General features: G+C 39.9%; 1 protein-coding gene and 1 long non-coding RNA gene across 5 annotated transcripts in view; one reads left to right on the forward strand and one right to left on the reverse strand.

The window, feature by feature from the left end:
* The window catches only part of SYNDIG1 (synapse differentiation inducing 1), a 174,098-nt gene that overhangs the window by 39,851 nt on the left and 107,113 nt on the right, over positions 1 to 27,134 (forward strand). The window lies entirely within an intron of this gene.
* LOC106005963 lies at positions 314 to 25,898 on the reverse strand. The gene is made up of 4 exons (XR_001179737.2): positions 25,699 to 25,898; positions 25,407 to 25,612; positions 14,879 to 14,944; positions 314 to 669 (listed from the first exon to the last, which is right to left on the reverse strand). It is a non-coding gene; the product is annotated as an uncharacterized LOC106005963 (long non-coding RNA).

A 27,134-nucleotide genomic window follows, 5' to 3' on the forward strand; every position in this document is an offset into this window, starting at 1 on the left:
AGACAGAATTTCTCTAGATCCTCACAAATCAATGTTCCCCTGTAGATCTAATAGGAAATAATCTGACTTTGAAACATTCATTTGATCTTCACAGCTATCTTAATGACTTTTAAGAGTGTCATTCTATAGATGTACCATCTAAAATCTCTTAAGAACATGTTAACTTGCTTTTCCAGATCAAATGCATATCCACCACAGTTCACTGCCCTCTGGTTTCTGATCAGAAAGGTGTGAACACCTGCAGGGCTGTCTTCTTCCAGTAAAGATAATAATATACAAAGGTCATTGAAGTAAGATAGTGGGCCAACAAGCATGATTTAAAGTGTGATCAGATCTGTTTCTGATGTATCTGAAAAACACCTTCAAGAGAGTTTTATTTGCATTTATATTTATTCTACTTCAAATTCTGACTAGTTAGGAACTTCAGTGGATATGGACTTTTACAAAATTATGCTCAATGCTCATTTAGAAGTCATAGCATTAAGCTTATCACATTTGCTCTCCAAATTTCAAACATCTTTCATCCCAGATATGTGAATGATCCTTCGTCCCAGATTCATGGTCTGGTCTCAGAAGCTCTGTGGTCAGGTGAGACTGGTGAGCAAACCAAGGCCTTTTCCTTTCTTCTCAGTACCTCTTTTCTCGAGACCATGGAAGGAGTTGTTTCTTCTGTAAGAAAAAGTGTTGGTGATATATGGAAATCTACCTCAGGAGTGGATTGCTAACACATGGTATTTATCACCCAGGGCATGACAAAGGCATGTGGGAATATAACAAGATGGGTTAACCAGCCAATTAAATACGTAGGTGATGCTAACAAAATGAAGGGGAAAAAAATTAGGGGGAAAACGAGATAAAACCAGGAGAGAAGTCAGTACTCCAAATATATATTTTGATGTCCAGAACTGGCTGTAAGCTCACCAGCAGCAATGCAAAGAGGGAGACACAATCAGCAACATGACTCACAGTGTCCAAGTGGTAAAAATAGACCAAGGACTCATGAGAAGCTCATCTATTTCTGTTCCTGAGATGAGATGCAAAGTTCTCATTGAAGCAACACTGTACTGCAATAAGCAGCATCCCCAAAAATACCCACTGGGAATACCTCCCCCAAATCTCCAGTCTCTCTTGCCCTGCTCTACCTTTTCCCTGACCCTTATCTACATAACTCACTAATTAAATTCATGGTCTGAAGGGAAAGATGAGCCAGGAGAGACTGTGGATTCTGAGAAACAAATTGAGGGTTTTAGAGGGGAGGGGAGTGGAGGTATGGGTTGGCTCGGTGATGGGAATTGAGGAGGGCACATATCACAAGGAGCTGTGGGTGTTATACATAGTCAATGAATCTTGGAACACTGCATCAAAAACTGATGACATATTGTATGGTGACTAACATAACATAATAAAAAATAATAAAAAAAGAAAAATAATAAATTCATGGTATGCACCCCACCCTTAAGCAGAGCATAAGCTTGGCAAGGACAGAGGCTCCTGGCTGGCTTCCCAATGTGTCCCCAGTATGGTGAGCAGTGTCTGGTACAGGGCAGGTGGTCAGTTTGTATTTGTTGAATAATTTGGTTGGAGAAATTTCATTTAATCAAGGGTTTTCCTTACTAAGTGGATCCAAGGGATTCAGCAAGGGAAGTTTTACGCTCTGCAGACATTCATGGTACATGGGTCTCTGATGGCTGTGTACTGTAGATTGTGGTGTACCTCATCCAAGGATCAAATAGATGCACATATTTAAAGGGCATGCATAAATACTAAATATTTTTAAAAGCCTATTGAAAGGAAAATGGGGGACATTGAAGATTATAACAAAAGGAAGAGTCCCATATAAGCTGGGATGGGCCACCATCAGCCACCTGAGTGCTGACCATCCCTAACCTTGGCTATATGTCTCCATCTGTGGCTGTGAGGCTACAGGTGAGCTGGGTCCTGGGGTTTATTTGCCCTGTTGTGAAGCATGTAAACTTTTAATTTTCACTTTTTTTCTGTGTAGATCAAGCTTTAAATTTGAAATCTATAGTTCATAAAAGTTATATTTCACTTCAAATAAGTAAAAGAAGGCCAGTGGGGATCAACAGAAAGTTGGGAATGGTTTGGAGCCATGGGGATGGGATGAAGGTAGAAAGACAAAGGTTTGTTTATACTGGGCCTCCTAAGGTATGCTGAAACCTTTGGGCTGTACCCCAGGAGCAGTGTCACTGAAGGAATGTATACAGGGGAGTCACAAGATCAATTATATGTCTGAAAGACCCTGCTGCACAGTGAAGCTGTCAGGGAGGACCTATGAGATATTGAGATGGTCTGGGTGAGGGATGGTGACAACTTGGTCTAGGGTGACATGGGAGACAAGTGGAAGAATCAGCAGGACTTGTCAGTGGCCTGATTTTGAGGAGACAGTGGTAACAAAGATAGCAAGGTTTGGGACTTGGATCGGTAGTGGTCCATGGACACAGGGTGGAGTGATGAATTAGCTGAGGGCTTGGTGCTCCTTGAGTCTGACGCTTTCAAGAGCTCCTGGGGGGGATTCTAGTGGGTCTGGTGTTCATTGGTACCATGAGTTACAGGAAGACTGATGAGTAAGAAAGGATTTAAACCCAACATTTGAAGGCCGGGCAGAGAAGGATGACCTGGCAGAGAGTGGGTAGGAGGACCTCAGGAGGAAGCAGGGAACATAGGAAAAGGTGTAACCAGACAAGCCACGGGCAAAATTATCTGGAGAAGGAAGTTTCCAGGGGGTCATGTTTCTGAGAAGTCAAGCATTGTGAGGTGTAAAAATCTCCTTCTGGCTCATTCACATCTAGGCCTCGGGTTCTCTCAGGAATGGTGGGGAGGGGACCAGATTGGTTCCTGCACACCCCTGCCCCAGATCTCTCTTCACTTGCCATTGCAGCTAATTTTGGTTAGATTTGAGGTATCCACATTGATTTCTTGTACCATGGGATTCAATTTTCAGTGGCCCTACAACATTTTTGATAAAATTTAAATTTAGTAGAATTCCAGGAAGTCTTCATTTGTATCTGTTGTTTCATACAGTACTCCATCCACCAGGTTAAGGTGTGTCTGCTGATGGCAGAACAAAGTATCTTTTTGAGGAGACCAGACCTTAGACCACAGCATAGTGAGGCCAGGGCTTATTGAGGGGATCAGAAATCTCAACACAGAAAGTAAGAGGCTAGACCATACCCTTCAGCACTTGAAGCAAGTTTTTAAGAGTCTAGATAGTGACACATCATTAAAAGTTTCACTCTTTCACAATGACCTCAGTCTCCATATCCTGCTGAATGCTGTGGTCCAGGGTTAACTAGCCAGAAGCCAGCTTCAGAACAACATTGCTACAGGGAGATATATATATATATTTTTAACACATCCAGAATAAGTGTCCCAGCATGGAAGAAATAAAAGAGAGCTATGGCATTATCTCAATGCTAATTGTGAGGCTTGGGCTATGACTTAGACCCCCATAACCACAATTTATCCCAAGTGTTTCAATTTGGCTCCATCTGGTTCCATTCATCAATAACCCCCAGGAGGAATTTTCCATCTGTGACTGGAAGCACACCCAGTTAGGGGTCTGTCATCTAGGCACCCCTATTTTTAGCAGGTTTTGAGAGCAAGGACTCATGGAATAAGGTAAAGTGAAACCTTTATCCAAAACATGTCATGTGTCTAAACAGCAGCAAACTAAGGTCCCCAGGAAGAAAAAAAAAATGCAAGTGAGGTAACACATTTAAGTTGTCAACAAACCAAGTCACCTTTGAAAGAAAGAAAAACTCTGGAAGATATGGAAAATGTGACACTAGTCCTCTTGATGCCACCAGCGTGGCCAATGTCCTCATATAATGCCACTTTTTTGCCCTTGAAAGCTGGAGAAACGAGATCTTAAACTATAAACTTCCAAAAATTCAAGTCTCTGAGAGTCACATACTATTAACAACCACCAGACAAGGCCCTTTTCTGGAAGCTCCAACCTGGCCTTCTTGCTGGAGAGGATCTGTGGCCAGAAATCTGGAAATTGTCCTCTCCTAAACTAAAATTCCTCTTGGTTTTATTCTGGCTTGTTTAAAGTCTACTATACTGTGATTTTCAGAGAGTGCACCTCGTCACCCAGATCATGTGGCAGGGGCACATGCAAGTCTGCCATACAAGGAGAGCAGCTGGGCAGAGGGCGAGGCAACCTACGATCTGGCCCTCATCTAGTCCAGAGGAGAGACTGGGGTAAAGGACTCTAGGACAAGGGTTTGTGTGTGTGTGTGTGTGTGTGTGGTTTTCTTAGGAAATGATTCAGGGGGACAGTGGAAAAGTGAGTAGGAACGGGAGGGCCAGTTAATAGCTATACATCCAGAGTCATCACCAGCATGGGTAACTGGGGTCAGTCCTGCTGGGTGAGTTCTGGGAGTTGGAGTAGAATCTCTTTAGAGTTTTCATGTCTGAAGTCCAGGGCTGGTGGATTCATTCTCCACCTCTCAGTGCACCGTGTCCAAGGCTGCTCCTGTGGGTACTGACTCCCTCCAAGCTCACCAAGCATGTGGATCAAGACAGTCCCTTCAATTGTTTGAGGTAGGAAGCATCAGTGCATGTTGTGGGGATGAGAGTTGAGGGTGTGCAAGGAGGGACCATCAGCATCTGCAACACAGAGATGTCTCAACTTTTTCTGATTCACCATTTTTATTCCCAAGTGGTTCTGGAGGGAAGAGGGAACAATAGTATCACTTTACCCCTGGCTGGTGAGAGCCTGGGCTTTTCAAGAAGATGCTATCGGAGCTCACTACTTAGGCCCTTCTTTTGTATGAAATCCTACTCCTAGTTTATCCCTGGGCACCACCAGGAACCCAAACTTCGCCATGGTTAGACTGCTGTGACCATGGGAGCCCAGAGGGAAGGGAGCTGCAGGGCCCCCAAGGCAGACCTACTCAACACACAAGATAAGTTTAAGTGAGGCTATAGTTTCCTCCTATGGCTTTTAAGGACTTCTGTGATAGAGAAAAGAAAGGGAGCTAGTAGCATATGAGAAGGACACCTGCAGCCTGGCCAAGCCTTCTCCACCATCCTGTAGGAGAGAAACAACCTAAACTGGCCTCCTTTAACCATCTGTCTTCTCCTAGTCCAGGACAGGCTGTGGATAGTTTGCCTAAAATTTGTGGATCCCAAACAAGGAACTCATTACCGAGATGGGCCAGGGGGTTAGTGGGGAGGTGCACTGTTCCCACAAATCTAAGAACCACTAAGCAAGAAAGAGGTCAGCAGGCCGCCATCCTCCATCTTAAGAGCCTCAGCACAAAGGGGCCACTCAGGCACAAATAGAAGAATCTCAATCTCCTCAAGGCACTTAATGTGTGCTTAGAATAAATAAATAAATAAATAAATAAATAAATAAATAGGTAAATAAATAAGTGAGCTAGCAAAAAAGGAGAAAAAAGAAACTGTCAGAGAGAAAGAGAGGATAAAGAAAGGTAGAAGAAAGTTAAAAGATTAACACAATGGTAACAATGAGTGAATAGAAAGTTAAAACTAAGGGGAATAATATTTAAATATCAGATAATTTAAAAGCTCTAATGAAGAAAAAGGTACATGAAATAAAATAGATTTAAAATAATTTTTTAAAAGATTTTATTTATTTGACAGACAGAGATCACAAGTAGGCAGAGAGGCAGGCAGAGAGAGAGAGGGGGAAGCAGGCTCCCCGCTGAGCAGAGATTCCCAATGCTGGGCTCAATCCCAGGACCCTGAGATCATGACCTGAGCCGAGGGCAGAGGCTTAACCCACTGAGCCACCCAGGTGCTCTAAAATTAATGTTTTATTTATTTTCTATATTTTTAAATAATTTTTTAAAAAAACATAGAAACAATAAATGGGAGACCCAGAAGTTAAAGATTGTATTTTAAAGTAAAAACAAAAAACAAATGAGGAAGTAAATGCTAAAACAAGACTAAGAATTGGAAGCTAAATACATACAGTTCTTCTAAAATGATTAAAAAAAAAAAAAGAAAAAATATGATTGCTCCAGCTCCCAGCCCACCTGCCCCACAGGCACAGTGGAATAATTCCCCACAGTGGAATAATTGTGAGACCTGAAGGAGAAAGGAAATAAACAGATGTAGAAGTAAGGAGCCTGAAATTTAAATTAAGAGTATTGCTATTAAGTCAGTAAGAAATAAAAAAACAGTTGCCTAGATGCCAAGTCCTGCAACAGAATAAATTCATAGTGATTTAAGAAACTAACAGAGTGTAAAAAAGACCATAAATAAAATATATAAAGGATTTCACTGGCTTGATGTGTAAATCTCTCTGGAGTATGTTTTCTGTGTGATGTCCTTGAGTCCTTGTAATTTTTGCAGAAACTCCTGGCACAAACACCTGTCACTTAGAGGTTACAACCTGAAGTGCTCTAAGTATATTTTATTTTATACTTGGAGGAATTCAAGGGCCATGTGTGCACGTGCATACACACACACACACACACACACACTCATGGGCTCATATACACACTTCAATTGTCATTTTAAAGAAAGTCTAGATCCTAGTTTCTCTTAAACTCGCTATTCTTTTCTTGTCCCCCAACTTATTAAATATTTATTTATTTGTATGTTTATTTTTCTTTTACTTTTTTTTTTTTTTATGTTCGGATGTTCGGTTAGCCACAATATAGTACATCCTTAGTTTTTGATGTAGTGTTCAATGATTCATTCATTATGTTTAACACCAGTTCTCTCATTTCAGCACGGGTGATAGGTGTTAAGGAGGGCACATGTTTGTTTATTTTTGAGATAGAGGAAGAGAGAGAGAGAGAGATTGAATCCACAAGCCGACTTCCTGGGTAAGAATGGAGTCTGATTCAGGGCTTGATCCCAGGTCGCTGAGATCATTATCTAAGCGGAAACCAAGAGTCAGCTGCTACAAACTGAGCCATTCAAGCTCCTCTCCTGTCCCTCAACTTATTTAAAATGTATAATGTTTAGGGGATTTTGGTGGCTCAGTCATTAAGTATCTGCCTTCACCTTGGGTCACGGCTCCAGGGTCAAGGGATCAAGCCCCACATCAAGCTCCCTGCTCAGGTGGGAGCCTGCTTCTCCCTCTCTCACTTCCCCTGCTTGTGTTCCCTCTCTCGCTGTCTCTCTCTCTCTGTCAAATAAATAAATAAAATCTTTAAAAAAATAAAATGTATGTGTTTTATTTTTATCATTAGATATTATGCTTAAAATTTAATATGCACTCCTTAATGCACAAATTCCAGATTAAATGCCATTACCACCCTTCACCTTAAAAGTATAAGGATCTTAGAATCACCTTTCCATGTTACATTATTGTTCATAATTTTAGTTCCTTCTCACTTTTGACATACCAAAATTCATCATTATTATTGTCACTCTTGTTGCTATTATTTTCTATAGTCAATGCTTATTAAAGTTTACTCATGTTCCTCAATTATGTTATATTTGCATCTATTTCTGCTTTCTATGATGTCTTTCCTCGGGTCTCGATGTTACACTTTCCTAGTCCTTTTAATGAAGATCTCATAGGAGTTCATTCTCTCTGTCTTTAACCAAGACATTATTCTTCTTGGTGACTTAATAGTTAGCTGGGTATAGAATTCTAGGCTGAAAGTGTTTTTTTTTCCCTCTCTAGAACTTTACTAATTTTTTAATTTATTTTTTATTGTGTTATTTTGTTCACCATAAAATGTATCATTATTTGATGCAGTGTTACAAGACTCATTGTTTATGTAGAACAACCAGTGTTCCATGCAATACATGCCCTCCTTAATACCCACCACCAGGGTCACCTTCCCCTCTAAAATCCTCAGTCTGTTCATCTCCCACTCCAATTTATCCCAATTCACTTTTCCTTTCCTTCTCCTAATGTCCTCCACATTATTCTTTATGTTCCACAAGTAAGTGAAACTATATGATAATTGACTTCCTCTGCTTGACTTATTTCACTCAGCATAATCTCCTCCAGTCCCATTCATGTTGATGCAAAAGTTGGGTATTCATCTTTTCTGATGGCTGCATAATATTCCACTGTATACATGGACCATATCTTCTTTATCCCTTCATCTGTGGAAGGGCATCTTGGCTCATTCCACAGTTTGGCAACTGTGGACATTGTAGCTATAAACATTGGGGTACATATGGCTCTTCTTTTCACTATGTCTGTATCTTTGGGGTAAATATCCAGTAGTGCAATCACCAGGTCATGGGGTAGCTCTATTTTTAACTTTCTGAGAAATCTCCACACCATTCTCCAAAGTGGCTGCACCAACTTGCTTTCCCACCAAGAGTGTAAAAGGGTTCCCCTTTTACCACATCCTCTCCAACACTTGCTGTTTCCTGTCCTGATAATTTTGGCCATTCTAACTGGTGTAAGGTGATATCTCAGTGAGGTTTTGATTTGAATCTACCTGATAGCTAATGATGATGAACATTTTTTCATGTGTCTGTTAGCCATTTGTATGTCTTCATTGGAGAATGCCTGTTCATATCTTCTGCCCATTTTTTGACATGATTATCTATTCTTTGGGTGTTGAGTTTGCGGAGTTCTTTATAGATCTTGGATATCAGCCCTTTGTCTGTAGTGTCATTTGCAAATACCTTCTCCCACTCCATGTGTTGCCTCTTTGTTTTTTGTTTTTTTTTTTTGTTTTTTTTTACTATTTTCTTTGTTGTGCAGAAGCTTTTGATCTTCATGAAGCCCCAAAAGTTCACTTTCACTTTTGTTTCCTTTGCCTTTGGAGAAGTGTCTTGAAAGACATTGCTGTGGCTGCTGTTGAAGAGGTTACCGCCTATGTTCTCCTCCAGAATTTTGATGGCTTCCTGTCTCACATTGAGGTCTTTCATCCATTTTGAGTTTATCTTTGTGTATGGTGTAAGAGAATGGTTGAATTTCATGCTTCCATACATAGCTGTCCAATTTTCCCAACACCACTTATTGAAGAGACTGTCTCTTTTCCATTGGATATTTTTTCCTGCTTTTTCAAAGTTATTTGACCATAGAGTTGAGGGTCCATAGCTGGACTCTTTACTCTGTTCCATTGGTCTATGTGTCTATTTTTGTGCCAGTACCATGCTGTCTTGATGATCACAGCTTTGTAGTAAAGTTTTAAATCAGGCAACGTGATGTCCTTAGCTTTTTCTTTTTCAAAAATTCCTTAGCAATTTGGGGTTTCTTCTGATTCCATACAAATTTTAGGATTCTTTGTTTCAGCACTTTGAAAAGTGCCACTGGTATTTTGATCAGTATGGCATTGGAAGGATAGATTGCTCTGGGTAACATAGACATTTTAAAAATTAATTTATTTATTTTCATCATAACATTATTCATTATTTTTTCACCACACCCAGTGCTCCATGCAATCCGTGCCCTCTATAATACCCACCACCTGGTACCCCAACCTCCCACACCTCTGCCACTTCAAACCCCTCAGATTGTTTTTCAGAGTCCATAGTCTCTCATGCTTCACCTCCCCTTCCAATTTACCCCAACTCCCTTCTCCTCTCTAACACCCCTTGTCCTCCATGATATTTGTTATGGTCCACAAATAAGTGAAACCATATGATAATTGACTCTCTCTGCTTGACTTATTTCACTCAGCATAATCTCTTCCAGTACCGTCCATGTTGCTACAAAAGTTGGGTATTCATCCTTTCTGATGAGGCATAATACTCCATAGTGTATATGGAACACATTTTCCTTATCCATTCATCCGTGGAAGGACATCTTGGTTCTTTCCATAGTTTGGCGACCGTGGCCATTGCTGCTATAAACATTGGGGTACAGGTGGCCCTTCTTTTCACGACATCTGTATCTTTGGGGTAAATACCCAGGAGTGCAATTGCAGCGTCATAGGGAAGTTCTATTTTTAATTTCTTGAGGAATCTCCACACTGTTCTCCAAAGAGGCTGCACCAACTTGCATTCCCACCAACAGTGTAAGAGGGTTCCCCTTTTTCCACATTCTCTCTAACACATGTTGTTTCCTGTCTTGTTAATTTTGGCCATTCTAACTGGCGTAAGGTGATATCTCAATGTTTTAATTTGAATCTCCCTGAGGGCTAGTGATGATGAACATTTTTTCATGTCTCTTATAGCCAGTTGTATGTCTTCATTGGAGAAGTCTCTGTTCATAACTTCTTCCCATTTTTTGATATGATTGCCTGTTTTGTGTGTGTTGAGTTTGAGGAGTTCATTATAGATCCTAGATATCAACCTTTTGTCTGTACTGTCATTTGCAAATATCTTCTCCCATTCTGTGGGTTGTCTCTTTGTTTTTTTGACTGTTTCCTTTAGCATAGACCTTTTAACAATGTTTATTCTTCTGATCCGTGAGCATGGAATGTTTTTCCATCTTTTTGTGTCTTCAATTTCTTTCATGAGTGTTTTGTACTTCCTCAATTATAGATCCTTTACCTCTTTGGTTAGATTTATTCCAAGGTATCTTATGGTTTCTGGTGCCATTGCAAATGGAATCAATCCTCTAATTGTCCTTTCTACAATTTCATTGTTAGTGTATAAGAAAGCAACTGATTTCTGTGCATTGATTTTTGTATCCTGCCACATTACTGAATTGCTGTATGTGTTCTAGTAATTTGGGGGTGGAGTTTTTTTGGGTTTTCCACATAAAGTATCATGTCATATTTTTTATTTTTATGATTCATATAGCTGTTGTTGAGAAATGTACTCTTGGTTTGCTTTTTTCTTATAGAGAATCTATATATTTTTGTATGGATTTACTACAAGATCTATAGGTGTGGAATCCATTTCATTTAATTTGCATTATGTGTTTCTGGATCTGCAAACTCACATCTTTCATTAGTTCCAATTAATTCTCAAATCTCTTTAGACATTGCCTCTCTCCTAATCTTAGTATTCTCTCATTCTGTAATGAGGCCCCTTAATTCTTCCAGAATTTCTACTGGATGACTGAGGGACATTGTTAGACTTTTAATCTTTCTACCTTTTAATCTCTGTTTTGTATTTTCTATCTTGTGCTCGATTCCTGGTATCATTAGTTTCACATTCCAGTTCTTTAGTTCCTGTTTGTTCATTCATTTGTCCACTTAAAATAATATTTTATTAATATATAATGTATTATTTGCCCTAGGGGTACAGGTATATGAATAATCAGGCTTACAGATTTCACAGCACTCACCTTAGCATATAACCCCCCACCAGTGTCCTTAACCCAGGGACCCTATCCCTATTTGCCACCCCCAGCCACCCTAAAAAAAAAGTGTATTCAGTACCAGAAACAGCTTGCATTTCAGATTCTATATTTCAGTCTCTCTTTAATTTTTGCCTCTGAATATTTCCCTAGCTTTCTTGTGAGCTCATCTATGCTTTTAAAGGAATCTTTGCTGTATTATGTAAGATGCTTAGATACTGTGTTGCAGGAAGGTTTCACATTGTGTAGTCAGCCTCCATGATTAAAGCTGATTTCTCCTAAGAAATCTTAAGATCTGGCAACACCAGGTCTGTTTCAGCAGGACTGAAATAGGCTAGAACCTTAGGCGGGGGAGTGTGCTCTGTGTTCAGTCTCTAAGTTGTCACTTGCAATATTATTCTCATCCCTGTGTTGGTATTTATGATCCAGCATTGAAAGGTATCTAATATTTCTAACTTTGAGGCTCACTTCTGTCAAAGCCCACGAGCTGAAGACAAACAGGAGTACCTGTAATCAAATAAAATTGCTTATATTTAGCTATTGCAGCAAGTCAAATGGGCAACACAGAATCTTGGGAGCATCCTCAGCAGGGAGGAGAAGGTTCTTAAAGGCTCTTAAAAGGACAGTGCTAAATGATTCTCAGGAACAATTGGGGAAGGAAAACCACAATGATGTCACTCCATAATATTGTGGAGAAGTATACATAGTTTAATAATTGGAAATCTCAGTAACTTGTGTTCAGGAGGTAGAAGAACCAAGCAGAGCTGGGACCACCACTGGTAAGACCTGTATTTGTTCAGAAGCAGATTGAAAGTAGTTTTCTAGCTGTAGTAGGTTTCTTATGCAGAAACATGGTTTGTAGGGGTTTTCCATGTCCCGTCATGGGGGTTTTCCATGTTGTGTCCCGAACATTATAGCACGAGCAATCAGTAAGTCTGATTTTCAGTTTTCTCACCTCTTAGGGTGAACGGTTTCTGTCAAAAAGAAGTCCCTGTTCCAAATGAAAGTACAGTTCTTCTGAAGCTCCTACAGCAGGAGTAACTAGTTCCTTGGCCCTGCCCATGTTCCAGTCTCTGGTTTCCTGCCAAGTTCTGATTCATAAGGGCCATAAAGCTTTCATATATGTGACTCACCATATTCACTGTCTGAGTATATCTCTTAATGCTATATTTTCACTCTTTATATGCTATATTTTCACTCTTTCTGAGGAATTAACCTAAGGAAATGGCAGCTCCCTTCTGTTGTCAATGCAATGAAACTGATGAAGCAGTCAGGTGACCTGTGGTGAAGGCCATCCCCACCCCATTCTCCTAAAAACTTTATTTACTTTTGTTGGTCCAAACACCCCAATGTGAAAGGAGACTGGCTGAGCAGATTCCCTGGAGCGTGTGCCTCATTCCAGCTTGTGTTCTTTGACCTTCACTAGGTTTGTGAAACCCATCACTGACAGGCAGAGAATAATTGAAGAGTAAATAGCCATGGGAATAAACTTGAGATAATAGCATAGAGACACTTGGTTGAAATGTGACTCATTTTCTATGTCAGAACTCTGAAGAATTAATTTCAGCTACTGATTTTTCTTATGTGTTTCTCAGCCTGAGCTGCCCTCTGTTTGTTGCATGAAAGTTCAGGAAGCAGCCTGAGTTTATTATGCTAATTAATTGGAAGGTAGACCATGGATGCCACCCATTAGGGTGTGCATTCATTTCTGAATCTTTGTAAGAAAGAAATTGTGTTTCTAAGCTCTTTGTTATTGGAACACTGTGAGGAGATATTGTTTTTAGTTTTTATGCTTTTAGTTTATTTTAGTAAATCTGAGGTTTAGTAGAACCAGTATCCTGGAAATAGCAAATCAATCTACCATTTTGTTTTAGTGGGTATTTGGGATTAATTATGTTGCATTCTAAGTATCTTCTAGTAGATGATTTATGATGTAGATGATGAGCTGGACATGTTTTCACTTGGGGTTCACTGTTTCTTGCAGTTTCCTTTTTTACTTTTTTACCCTTTTCCATGGAATGGATCCTAGCAACAACCAATCCCTATCCCAGTTCTGTCCTGTGTCTTTACTATTGATACAGAGAGAAGGCCAATTTGTTTCTTTGATCCCTTGATAATTTATATTCCTTGTGAAACTCTGATCTATGAGAAACCCTTGGTACACAGTGGATTCCTCTCTCCTTCTCCCTTGTTACTCTTCCCCTCTGTCTCTCTTTCCTGCATGTGCACACACACACACACAGACATGCACACAAACACATACTCACACCTACCACCACACAAAACACAGAATATAATTGCTAAGATTAATCCTGTTTGATAACAACTCATTTTCTGAGTAAATGTTACATTCTGAGGCTCTCTCTCTTTAGCTTATTTTCTTTTTAATATAATATTTCTACAATTATAACATGAAAATTTCTTTCACTTTTTAACATTCCTGAAATTCTGAAATAAGGATGCATCTTACAATCAAAGGCTACTGAGACTGTATGAAATATGACAAAGTTTTCCTTGAGCATATCTTTTTGAATATTGGCTGTATAAATAACAATAAACTGTTATAGGGCTTAACTATATATATTTCATATAATTATATATCTGCTTTATAATACTCTATATATTACATATAATTAAAATAACAATAGTGCTAAATTGAAAGACTATCATAAGAATTAACATGCTTTAAATTTCTTTTATTTTTCAGGAAATGGTAAAAGAACTAATTTATATTAAACTCAAATAAGTTCAAAAGTACCATATCTTATTGGCATGGAGGCCAAAGTTATTGCTTCCTCTTTTGAGGAAAGTGAGTTTTTTGTGATAAAATATACGTAACATAAAATTGACCATTTTAGTCATTTTAAAGTGTACAGTTCAGTGACATTAGGTACATTCACATAATTATACAACCATTACCACTGACCATCTCTAGAACTTTTTCATCATTTCAGACTGAGACTGTGTCTTCATTAAATAATAACTCCTCTTTTCTCCGTTGCTTCTCCCTGGCAACCATTCTGTTTTCTGTCTTATACATCTGATTATTCTGGATACCTCATGTAAGTGGAATCATACAGTATTTGTTTTGTGTCTGGCTTATTTCACTTAACATAATGTTTTCAAGTTTCATCCATATGGTAACATGTGTCATAAGTTCCTTCCTTTTTAAGGCTGAATTAATACTCCCTTGTATGGATATCTTACATTGTGTTAATCCATTCATCTGTTGAAGGAAGTTACGCTGCTTCCATTTTGTGGCTATTGTGAATAATACTGTTATGATTAAGGGCCTAAAAGTATCTCTTTGAGACCCTGCTTTCAATTATGTGGATATATATCCAGAAATGTAATTACTGGATCATAGGGAAATTCTACGTCTCATTTTTGAGGAACTGCCAGACTATTTTCCACAGGGGCTGTGCCATTTTCCATTTCCATTTACATACCAGCAATGGATGAGGCTTCCAATTTATCCAAGATGAAGTGATTTTAAAAATTCTGTGTGTGTGTGTGTGTGTGTGTGTGTGTGTGGTTATTTTGGCTAGGATAATAACGGCATGTAAAATATTAAGTAGTACACAAACGTAGTACTAAAAATTCCAAATCTCTCACCTCAACTCTAACATACTCTTCCATAACCCCAACCTGCTACCCAGAGGCAGCTCCTGTTCATTTTTCTCTTTTGACAGTTACTGTCATAAGCCATACCTGGACTCTTGTGTTCATCCAGTTATTTCTTGATCTGTTGACATTAGATTCTGTCCAATGGGTGTCCTATTTTGAAAGGGTAGAATTTAGCTTACTCAAAGTTAGCATGTAGTTAATAATAGTTAATAATACTACTGCCCACATCCTACCTCCTCTAAGTTTTCAGGGTTGTAAAATTTTGAGTTCTCCCATAGGTTCCTATTATATCTTTAAGTGAACATCATTAAACTTCCATCTCCTGTCTTCCTACCAGGCAGGATGAGACTGTAAGTGGCAGGCTTGTTCACTTCTGCTTTCTTTGGTCCTATTTGCCTTCCCATCAAGGTTGGCTGTGTCCTCACTTTTACATTAGGATGCGTGAGTCTAGCTTAATGGCTATGAGTCAGACCCTAAGATCAGACTTCCTGGAAATTAATCTGGCTCTGCTGCTTACAGGAGGAAGATACTGAGCAAGTTACTTAGCTTCCTGATAAGTTTGCATATCAGTGAAATGAAGATAATAGCAATAGCTACCTCATGGAGTTATTTTGAAAATTAAGGCAATCCTTATAAATATGCCACAGTGCTTGTCATGCATTTAGGTGTCTGGTCAAAATGATGATGATGATGGTGACTTTGTCAGGACTCATAACCTTTAAAATCTGTTTTTTAATTATGTTGATTCCAAATGTTAAATTATTAAACAGTTTTCATCATGATTCTATAAACACTAGGGCTGTAAGCCCAAGTTACAGTGAGGAAATATTTCTTTAGTTCTGGTTTCCGGTATCATGAACTGGGAAGTAAGAAAATATTTTTAGTGTCTAGGTGAAGTGGAATGGGAAATTTTGTTTTGCTTTCTATTTAGTTCTACAAAATTCATATACAATTTTTCTGCTGGTGTGTGTATGTGTTTTTTGGAGTTTCTAATTTTTTTTTCTAAAGTTTTTGGACTTTCTTTTAACATTGAGAGAAGAAACTCACATTTTCTTCCAAGTATACCTGTATCTTCCAGCTTCACATTTGTTCAGCCTTTCCTACTCAGGAAGATGGCTTTTGTGAAGCTCACAGGTATTTGTTTTAAATTGGACACACTGTTGGTAGACATCTGCCATACACGGGTTTCTTTTTAGTCATTTCTGGAATTATTCACTGTTTATTTTATCCCTGATTTTCCACTTCCTTAGTGTCTGCTATCAGTTTTTTTTTTTCTTTTCGTTGTTATTGTGTGTTTTTTGTTTGTTTGTTTGTTTGTTTGTTTTCTGGAGTAAATTTATAAGTTACTTATTTAAGGAGAGTATTGTGAGATAAATTTTCTGAGTGTTGAAAATATTTGTCATTGTTTTGTTTCCTTTTTTGCTTTTGCTCAATCTTGGGTGATTTCTTGGTTGAGTGCATAACTTAACAGATTTTCTGTCAGCGCTCAAGGCATTACCTGGTTGTCTTTCCAGCATGGGTTGTTATAACGGGAAGTCCTATGTTAGCCTGTATACCCCATGTTCTCAGCCGCCATCCATCTCCCTCACCAAGTCTGGCCTGCAGCTGCCTTGTTGGGCTTCCACTGACTTTCTTTTTCTAGCAGTCTGTGCAACTTGACATCTACTCTGTTTTTTTTTTTTTTAATTCAATTAGCCAAGGTATAGTACATAATTGATTTTTGACATAATGTTCAATGATTCATCAGTTCAATATAACATCCAGTGCTCACCACATCATATGCCCTTCTTATTGCCCATCACACAGTTACCCTATCCCTCTACTCCTCCCTTTCCACAACCTTCAATATTTTATTCCCAGAGCCAAGAGTCTTAAATGGTGTGTTTCCCTAATTTCTTCCCATTCAATTCCTCCCCACCACATTGTCCTCTGCACTATTCCTTATGTTCCACATATGAGTGAAACTATATGATAATTATGTTTCTCTGATTGATTTATTTCACTTAGCATAATGACCTCCAGTTCCATCCATGTGGATACAATTAGTAGATATTCATCTTTTTCTGATGGTTGAATAATATCCCATTGTATATACAAACCACATCTTCTTTATCCATTCATCTGTTAAAGGGCATCTTGGGTCCTTCCACAGGACATTGCTGCTATGAACATTGGGGTGTATGTGCTCCTTCTTTTCACTACATCTATTGTGGCTTTTAAAAATTTGTTATTTTGTTAAGTATTTGTTACTATTTCCCCTTCTTTTATTTTTTTATTATTTTATGAACATTTTAATGAGGTCTTCAGTAGAGGGAAGAAAAGTAATGTGCTTAATGCTCCCTCTTGCATGAGAAGGACAGCTTCTTTATGGATATGGTTCTCTGTCCCTCTGGTTAGTTTCATCATAGGCTTGCTTTTAGAACACAAACTTCTAGTTTTGTTGATTCTCCATGTTGTAGCTTTGCTTTGTATTTCACTAGTTTCTACTTTTATCTTTATTACCACTTGTCACATGTATTCTCTCCCTTTAGCTAACTTATTTGTTTGGATGTCTACCCCTTACATTTTAGCCTTTATTTCCCTAATATATGCATTTAAGACTCTGTGTTTATCTCTTGTATTGCTTCAGCTACATCTGTTGGTTTTGATATGTATTTTGTTTTGATATGTAGTCTTTTGATTCAAAAGGTTTAAGTTGTCTGCATAACATAACAGTGCAAGGTGAGGCAGCAAGTGCTGCTATAGGAGCTTCAGCAAGTTCTCCAGAAGATCCAGTGAAGACAATTAATAAAGGTGGTTACACTAATAATAGATTTTTAACATAGATGAAAGCAGTCTTTTATTGGAAGAAGATGCCATCTAGAACTTTCGTAGCTAGAGAAGAGAAGTCAATGCCTGGCTTCAAAGATTCAGTGGACAGGCTAACTCTTGTTAGGCGCTAATGCAGCTGGAGACTTAAGTTGAAGCTAATGCTCATTTACCATTCCAAAACTCCAGGGCCCTTAAGAAATGTACTAAATCAACTCTGCCCTACTATCTGAATGGAACAACAAAGCCCAATGACAGGGCATCTGTTTACAACGTGGTTTATTTTAAGCACACTCTTGAGACCTACTATTAAAAAAATATATTCTTTTTTTTTTTTTTTAAGATTTTATTTATTTATTTGACAGAGAGAGATCACAAGTAGGCAGAGAGGCAGGCAGAGAGAGAGGAAGGGAAGCAGGCCCCCCTGCTGAGCAGGGAGCCCGATGCGGGACTCGATCCCAGGACCCTGAGATCTTGACCTGAGCCGAAGGCAGCGGCTTAACCCACTGAGCCACCCAGGCGCCCTAAAAAAATATATTCTTCTCAAAATATTATTGCTCATTAACAATGCAGCTAACCACCCAAGACCTCTGGTGGAGATGTACAACAAGATTAATGTTTTCTTGCCTGCTAACACAACATCCATGGATCAAGGAGTAATTTCAACTTTTAAGTTTTATAATTTAAGAAATATTTCTTACATAGATATTGATTTCTCTGATGGTTCTGTGCAAAGTAAATAGAACTTTCTGGAAAGCCTTAACCACTCTAGATACCACTAAGAACATTTGTGATTTATGGAAAAAGGTCAAAATATCGACATTATCACAAGTTGGAAGAAGTTGATTCCAGCCCTCATGGATGAGTTTAAACTTCTTAGTAGCAAAAAATTTTGGATGCCATTCCATAGTGAATAAGAAACTCTGCTGTTGAAACCTAGCAATCTACAGTTAACAAGCCCTCCAGGTGATTCTAAGGCATGCTAAAATTTGAGAACTTCCATAAAGAATCTTAGCTGAGCATGAGGATTCAGTCTCGACTTCTTCATCTTGTGTCTCTAATTAGACCATATAATTTACTATCATTGTTACTGTTGGCATTTTAAAACAATACAATTCCCCCCCTTATAGTGAAGTTTTATGGAATGGTGGTAATCTTGGTGTTTTCTTTTTCAACCAGCAATATCTCAAAGTGTGGTCTCATTTTGTAGTAAGAGAAGCCCTCAGAGCATCAAGTCAGCTACATAATGCTGCAAGTGATACTCTGTCCACCGAGGTTTTAATTGGACAAATGTATTTTTTATCCCTAAATTCTAAGTTCTTCATTTCTAAGCATATTAAGCAGATTTATTTTATAACCTTTATCTGATAATATCAAAAGCTACAGTTATTGAGTTCTAATTAAGTGATATTTTTGCTCACCCTTGCTAATTGTAGCTCATTTTCTTATTATGTTTAATTTCAAACTGAGGTTTCTTTCAACAGTATCTATGGGCATTTTCTGAGGACTATCTTTAACACATTCTTCCAGAAGGGATCTGCATTTGCCTCTGCCAAGAATCAGGGTGCGAGATTTCCAGCCCCAAACACACCAATCTAAGTGTTCGACTGCATTTTTCAAGGCACAGTGAGGGTGTGAAATCTGAGTGTGAGTGTAGGCTCGTGGTTAGTAATTTTCAGAGCTGAAGTCACCCTGGCACTCTCCAAAAACAACAGGCTACCCATAAGAATTCTAGAGATAAAAATAACTTCAAGGTTTTCCTGTCTCTCTTACTCACTGGTGGGAAGGAAGACTTCTTGCTTGAGCTTGTGTCCACCTTCATAGTCTTATCACTAATTTTTCATCACCATATGGGCAGTCTTTATATCTCTAAACCATAGAATGGTGTGTGGGCTTCTGGTGAGGATTCCACTGCTGTTGATAGTGATGGTAGAGGTGGTGGTGTTGGTGGTAGCAATGGTAGTGATTGTGGATGGTGGTAGTAATGATGGTGGTATGGAAAGGGTTATGGAATTAGTCAACTTTTTCTGTGAAATACTAGACAATAAGTATTTCAGGCTTTGCAAACCATATGATCTCTACACATATGACCTCTATGACTCAACTCTGCCTTTGTAGTACAGAATAGCCATAGACATATATGAATGAATGGATGTGAGTGTGGTTCAACAAAACTTTATTTGTGGACACTGGCATTTGAATTTCCTATGGTTTTCATGTGCCTTAGAATATACTTTTCTTCAACCACTTCAACTGAGACTTAAAAATACAAAAATCAGGGTACCTGGGTGGCTCAGTCAGTTAAGCATCTGTCTTCTGCCCATATCATGATCCTGGAATCCTGGGATTGGGTCCCACATCAGATGGGGAGCCACCTTCTCCCTCTGCCTCTGCCCCTTCCTCTGCTTGTGCTCTCCCTCTGTCATGAATAAAACCTTAAAAAAAAAAAAAGCTTTATTAGCTTGTGGACTATACAAATTTGTGTGCTGGATGTGTCCTGTGGGCTACAGTTTGCCAGTTCCTGGTAGTAATATTAGTGTTGGGGATGATAATGCCATTAGTGGTAGTGGCAGTGGTGATGGCAGCTATGATGATGGTGGTAATAAAGATGGTGAAGTAGTAGTGAAGAAGGTGGAGAAGGTAGAGGTGATCATGGTGGTGATAGAGATGATGGTGATCAAAATGATGGTGGTGATGATGAAGATAAAGATGGTGATGGTGGTAGTAATAGAGATAATGGTGGTGGTGATGGAGGTTACGGTGATGGGTGGTGATGGAGATGATGGTGTTGATGATGATAATGCTGATGGTGATGATGATGATGGTGATGTGGTGGCAGTGATGGTGGTGGTGATGATGGTGGGTGTGGTGGTGGTGGAAATGATGGCATTCATGGTGATAGTAATGGTGGTTATGGTGGTGGTGGTGGTGATGGCAGTGGTCATGATAGTGGTGGTGGTGACAGATGGAGATGATGCTGGTGGTGATGATGATGATTGTGGTGATGAAGATGATGAGGTGGTAGTGGTGATGGTGGTGATGGTGGTGATGTTTCTCCTACTAATGGTGGTGGTGCTGATAATGTGGTGGTGGTGATGATGGTGGTGGAGGTGATTGTGGTGGTGAAGGCAGTCAGTGGTAGTGATTGTAAGATGATGATGTTACTAAAGGTGATAAATGTGGAACTAGTATAGTGGGGCATGTAGGTGCTATTGGTGAAGAAGCCACCTTCCTTTAACATCCTCCTTAAAACTGAGATGGAGACCCACAAAGCTAAAGCAAGTTAGCATAACTTTAATGGCAGCAATGATCTTAATACACAGGTTTCTCATTTCCAGTATCACAGCACTTCCTCTGCACTTCTCTCATCATTAGTGAATCAGACTTAGAATTCCTTCAGACTCTTCCTGGAGATATTGTGACACAGCTTTGTTCACTAGCAGAAGTTTGGATTGGCCTTGTGCACAGGAAGTCCCAGGTCACCCAAAGTGATAATTTCGATGATGCAACATTTTGCAATTGTAATGTGCCATTTAAATGTTAAATAACAATAACTGATCTGGTTCTGAATGCTTCATTAATTATCTCCACTGCCAAATCACAGGCTTTTCTATGTATTTCTGCTAAAAGCAAATTTTAATTGTTTTAATGAGAATTTGCAAGCAGCTCTTTTCTCTCAACACTTGGGCACTGGCAGAAACACATACATCATTTGCTTAGCAGGAGGCAAGTATTTCTGTTTGCACAAAATGCATCTAACAGTGCTGGGATTTGGAGAAGACCTAGCACCTGGTGCCCTAATGGTTTCCTTAATTGAGCCGTATGAGAAGGGATTAAAAGTGTTAGGAGCAATCCATGCCTGTCACACATCTCATGCATCCTGGCTTATCTTAACTGCTAATTAGTTAATTTTCCACATCAGTTGCATAGTTTGCTCTGATCTGTTTCTACTTGGAGATACTGCTCTAAAGGTTATTTTATGTGTTAAATGTAACTGTTACTACACAAAATCTGTGGTGTATAAGGTCGTTAATCAGCCATGGAGGTGCAGATATTAGATACTATTTTGTAAAATCCCTTCTACTGCACACTAAATTAATTCTAAGCCTAAAAGTGCAAATCTTTAAATGTTCCTGTGGGAGTGGGGAGAGGTAGGGCAGGAGACAGAATTATTAAGGGGGAGAGGTAGGGCAGGAGGCAGAATTATTAAAAATCTATAATTGTTCACAGGCTCAGAAATAAAGAAAAATATTAAAGAGTGTACTTCCGTTTGTCTATGTTCATGTCTGTTTGGAAATCATAGTACTTAGGACACTGGTTCCTGAAACTTACACTTGATTTTTTTCTAGTTATTCCTCAGAGCAAAGCATCTATTAAACATTAAAGACATGTTTGAGAAAAATGCATTCTATAATGTATAATCCCAATTTCTCCATGGATAGGTCCGTGTATTATTCTACCATAGTCATAATATATAATTCCTGGTGGAGCATGTTAAGGATTCTTTAGAAAGGGTGTAGGTTGTAGGGACTAGAAGCAGGTAGAACACAAAATTGCTCATATCCTGTTCTTAGTAAGGAAGGTGGATACTTTGGCTGCAGCATGGGCTGCCTATTCTGACTTGAAATTCAGCTATACCAAACCATCTGCTACATTTGGGTGTCTGAGAGCTCTATTTCACAGGAGGCGACAGGCTTAGCCTGTAGTATTTTGTCCATCAGCAGGTCACATGGCCTGTCTGCCAGTGAGGCTTCTCTGGTCCAGCTAATGTTTGAGTGATCCCACCTCTGCTTATTAAACATTTATACTGTGCGTCAGTCAGTGTTCCCAGCCATATGTGAAATGCCTTTTCCTCACTCCAGAGGTGAAGACAGGGACTTTGTTTTGTGTGTTTTTTGTTGTTGTTGTTGTTTGTTTGTTTTAAGACAATTTCATTCTCACAATATATTTGGCAGAAAAAGAGTGTACTATTTTATCAACCATTCAACAAGAGAGATCAATCATAATTACCCCAGTATAACATAGGAATCCAGTGGTAACAACCATCCCCCAGTGAAAGCAGTAAACAGAATGCAATATATCCCTAAAATGGATTATTATTCAGCCATAAAAAGGAGGGAAGTTCTGATAAATACAATAACATCATATGTGTAGTGCAAAGTGGAAGAAGACAGGTACAAATACCACATACTATATGATTCCATTTATGTAAAATGTCCAGAATAATCAAATCCATAGAGAAAGAAGGTAGATCAGTGGCTGGCAGGGGCTAGAGAAGGGAAGAATAGGGAGTGGCAGCTTACAAGCTATGAAATGATGAAAATGTTCTAGAGTTAGATAACAGTGAGGGCTGCACACCTCAGAATATACTATAACCCTCAGAATTGTGCACTTCAAAGGTTAGGTGAATTTTATATTGTGCAATATAACAGAATAATTATGTTATTTTAAAAAATGAATAAATCTACTAATGAAAAGAGAGAGAGAGAGAGAGCGCACGCAACAGAATCAGGATCTTCCTGAAATAGTTCGTGCCTTTCAGATGTGAGAGCTAATGATGCAGGCCCACAGTCTTCCCAGCTTCTCAGATGTGTCACCATGATTACAACCAAATGAGGAGACCCTAAGCTTTGGAGTCCAATACACCTGGGTTCAAATCTCACCTATTCATCTCCCTCACTGAAATATCCTCTCTGTTTGTATTTAGATCATTCACACGAAGGATTTAGGACCTTGTAGAATTTGAAAGACACCACAAGAGATGTGACCCCTGAATCCCTGAGGTCCCTGGGAACATTCATCTTCTTGGTGAAGAAAGCTGGTAAATCAGCCCATGTGTTAGAGGCCAGAAAACCTAACTGATTCCCAACTCGTGAGCAAATCCATCTTTTAGAGGGCAGACTTACATTATCCTACCTGAGACTGCTCTCTGGACCCTGATTGCAAATTTATCAATTAGCAATGAAGAATTGCTCTGTTGGGGACTGAGGGCATGAAGCCTGTATGAGTGATCTCACACACCTTGTCCCTGTAATAAGGCCACTTATGAATTTGCAAAGAGAATTAACTGCCCCATAGGCCTGTTTTTAATTTTTGTTTTAAAACACATTCATCCAAACCAACATGCTGCCCTTTGCTCTGGCTGGCCTAGGAGGGCTTCCGTCTCCTTCAGTGGCTTCTATGTGGGTATATAAAGACAGATGGATGCCTCTTCTACAAGTTCTGACAAGAGAAATGAGTTCAGTCAATCAATAATCTCATATCTTGTGAACGTGTAGACATTCAAGGTGACTGGCTCACGTAGTTATCTTTTCTCTATAGAAGTGGTAGTAGTACCTCCCAGGCTTGTTGGACAATAGTGTGATGCCTTGGGTTCCTTCCCAAAAAGCAGGCCTCAGAACGAGAGTTCAAGAGTATCAGTAGAAGAGAGGGGAAGTGAGACAGGAAGGGAAGGTGCCAACAAATGGTACATTCACAGTAAGATACCTTCTGGGCAACTCAGGGGACAGGCTGCTGGGGCCTTGAGAGATTGTGCAGGACACTTGCCTTGGACTGTCTCACCAAGGGACAAAGATGCTGGGCATTCTTCCATCCACTTCCCATCTGTCGTTAGCTGGAGCTGCACCAGGGGCCTTTACCCCTCTGACCTGGCCTGTGATAGCCAAAATGGTGCCATCAGTCTCAGAATGGTAGGAGCCAGGGCAGGGACACCCATGGATTTAACTCATCTTGCATATGTGAACTCATCATCATCCCTCTTACTTTCCCAAATCCAGCCTTCATCCATTGTTTCCTACTTTGACAATAGCATCTCAGTCCACCAGGGCCCTGGGCCGGAAGGAGGGGTGCTTCATTCCCATATTCTCCACTCCCCTACCTCATTATACATATTTAAGGAAGCATTCAGGTCTGTTGTTTCTGTTTTGTACATGCTCCAGGACTGAACACATTTCTCCATTCATGGACTTTCCTGAGGTCCAGCCACCAGGACCTCAGCTGAGATGCCCTCATCCAGCCTTTTCAGATATACCTGGAGGGCCTCCCTCTCCACCCTTTCCCTCACTGGCTTCCTGAGGTTGTTAGGGAAGTTTCCATTGCTCCTGCCACCATCCCCACCCTCTTTTCTCTCCCAACACTCTATACCATCCAGCTGCACTGCCCCCTGTCCTGCTGGTTCCCTGCCTTGAACCCTAAAGCATTTGGCATCCAGGAACACTCTTTTCTCTCCCCCATCTTGACCCCTAATTCCTCCTCACTATTCAGACCTTATCTTTAGTGACAGCTCCACTGGAGACTCTTTCCCAATCTTTATTCTGGGTAATTGCTCCTAGTTTTTTGTGTATTCTCTAAAGGCAGGCTTCTCCTTGTCTAGATCACTGGGTACACTTTAGTGCTTATTCACAGTCTTTCTCCTGTGTCCATTAAATGCTGTCAGGTGTATACATGGAAGTGCCTGGTACGTGTTCACCACATGCCAGGTGCTAGATACATGCTGACCTCCTTCCTTCCCTGGTTTTAGGGGAGGGAGTTCAAATTCCATTTTGAAACTTCTCTGGGGATGTTGCATTAATGGTTGAGGCCACCTATGCTCCGGCCACAGTTTGCTCTGGAGAGCTGGCTTTCATTGCCCCAGAGCCTGATTCTCCAACCTCAGACACAGAGATCATTGTCGCTTGGCATGGGGAATGTTTGCTGGTCCAACTTAAAAAGGCTTCAGCATCCAGACTCCTAGGAAAACAGTACTTCTATTACCTGTGGACATAATTATTTTTAATTAAAATAGGAATGAGATGGGAATCATTACCTGTTTGGGAGAAGGATCATAGTAGTTTGCTGGTTTACAGCTGGCTTATGTGCAAAAACTTTCAAGATGAGAACAGAATGCTTGTTCTTTGTGCCAAAGGAAGTTCTAGGAAATGGCTTGATGAAAATCCAACTCTCATCACCAAATGTATGGAAATATGTTTTCCACCTATATAATATAGAATCTCTGGCTGGAGTAGCTTCTTCCTAAGTGAAAAGATTATTTATAAATCAAGGAAACCCATAGCATTCAATAACTCATCCTATGATAAATGAGCTCTTAAAATACCTACCTCTCTAGGTTAGTGACTATGCAGTGATAAAGAAGGGTTTTTTTTCATCAGTGAAGTTCTTGTCACACACATTTTAGGATCCAGTTGAAGCCTATATTGACAAGGCATCATTAGTTATTTGTCAAGCCCCTGTGGACCCCGTGGATGACCCAGGACCCATTCTGAGAATGGCAAGGAGGGTGGGACTGCTGATCCCTGACCTGGAAGAGCTCACAGACCAGTTGAGACAAAACCCTGTCCAAGGTGAATCATAGAGAGAGCATTGTGGGTGATGTCACAGAGGCCTGCGCTGGCCGCTACTCCATGGGGGAGGTGATACATAGCACAGAGTTAACATGGAGCTAACAGGAAGGCAGGGTAGGGAAAGCAGGGATGACACACCCAGTGGGCTTAGTACATGCACAGACCAGTTCAGAGCATAAATTTGCCTTCAGGAAAGTGAGACATGGGGCATCAGGCCTATAGTCTAACCTCAAGCATGGAGTCTGGATGGTAGGCTCACATGACATGCCTCTCAGGAGAGACATAATCACAAGTCCCAGTGTAATCCCGTCCCTAACATCAACAGTGCTGAGGAAGGACTTGGTGAGCAACAGTATTTGTCAACACAGAGAGCACCATTCATAGTTTTTGTGCAAAAGTGAGTCAACCTAAATAAATTTGGGAGATTTTTCACAAACATCTCTACTTGAAGTGTATTTTGAAAAATTAGAAGTAGCAGCATAAAAACACATTTCATCAGGGACAGAAGCAGCAGGTATCAGGAGCCAGAGACTGCTCCAAGACATCCATGTGTTCCTGTCAGGCTTGGGGGTCATGGGGAGCACTGCCTTGGAGACCTTTGGTCTGACCATCAGCTGAGGAGGGCTTTCTGGGTGGCATGAATCTGAGGTGCATCTCTGAGGCACACTAACAGAATTGGTGACTGCAGGGCACAGTGAAGAGGAGTAAAAATTTGAGAATGGAATATTACTCAGCCATCAGAAAGAATGAATACCCAACTTTTGCATCAACATGGATGAAACTGGAGGAGATTATGCTGAGTGAAATAAGTCAAGCAGGCAGAGTTAATTATCATATGACTTCACTTATTTGAGAAACATAAGGAATAGCATGGAGTGCATTAGGAGAAGGAAGGGAAAAATGAAGGGGGAAATCAGAGGGAGTGATGAACCATGAGAGACCCTGGACTCTGGGAAACAAACTGAGGGTTTAGAGGGGAGAGGGATGGGGGAATGGGTTTGCCTGGTGATGGGTGTTAAGGAGGGCACATATTGCATGGAGCACAGTATTATACGCAAACAACGAATCATGGAACACTACATCAAAAACTAATGATGTACTACTATACATGCATAACATAATTTAAAAAAATATGTTGAGACTTGCTTCTAAACTGAAATTGGAAGGATGAGCCATGTGGAGAGCGACTTTGA

Source organism: Mustela putorius, unplaced genomic scaffold (genome assembly GCF_011764305.1).
Source record: "Mustela putorius furo isolate JIRA1106 unplaced genomic scaffold, ASM1176430v1.1 tig00000253_pilon_pilon_pilon, whole genome shotgun sequence".
In the NCBI taxonomy this organism is placed as follows: domain Eukaryota; kingdom Metazoa; phylum Chordata; class Mammalia; order Carnivora; family Mustelidae; genus Mustela; species Mustela putorius.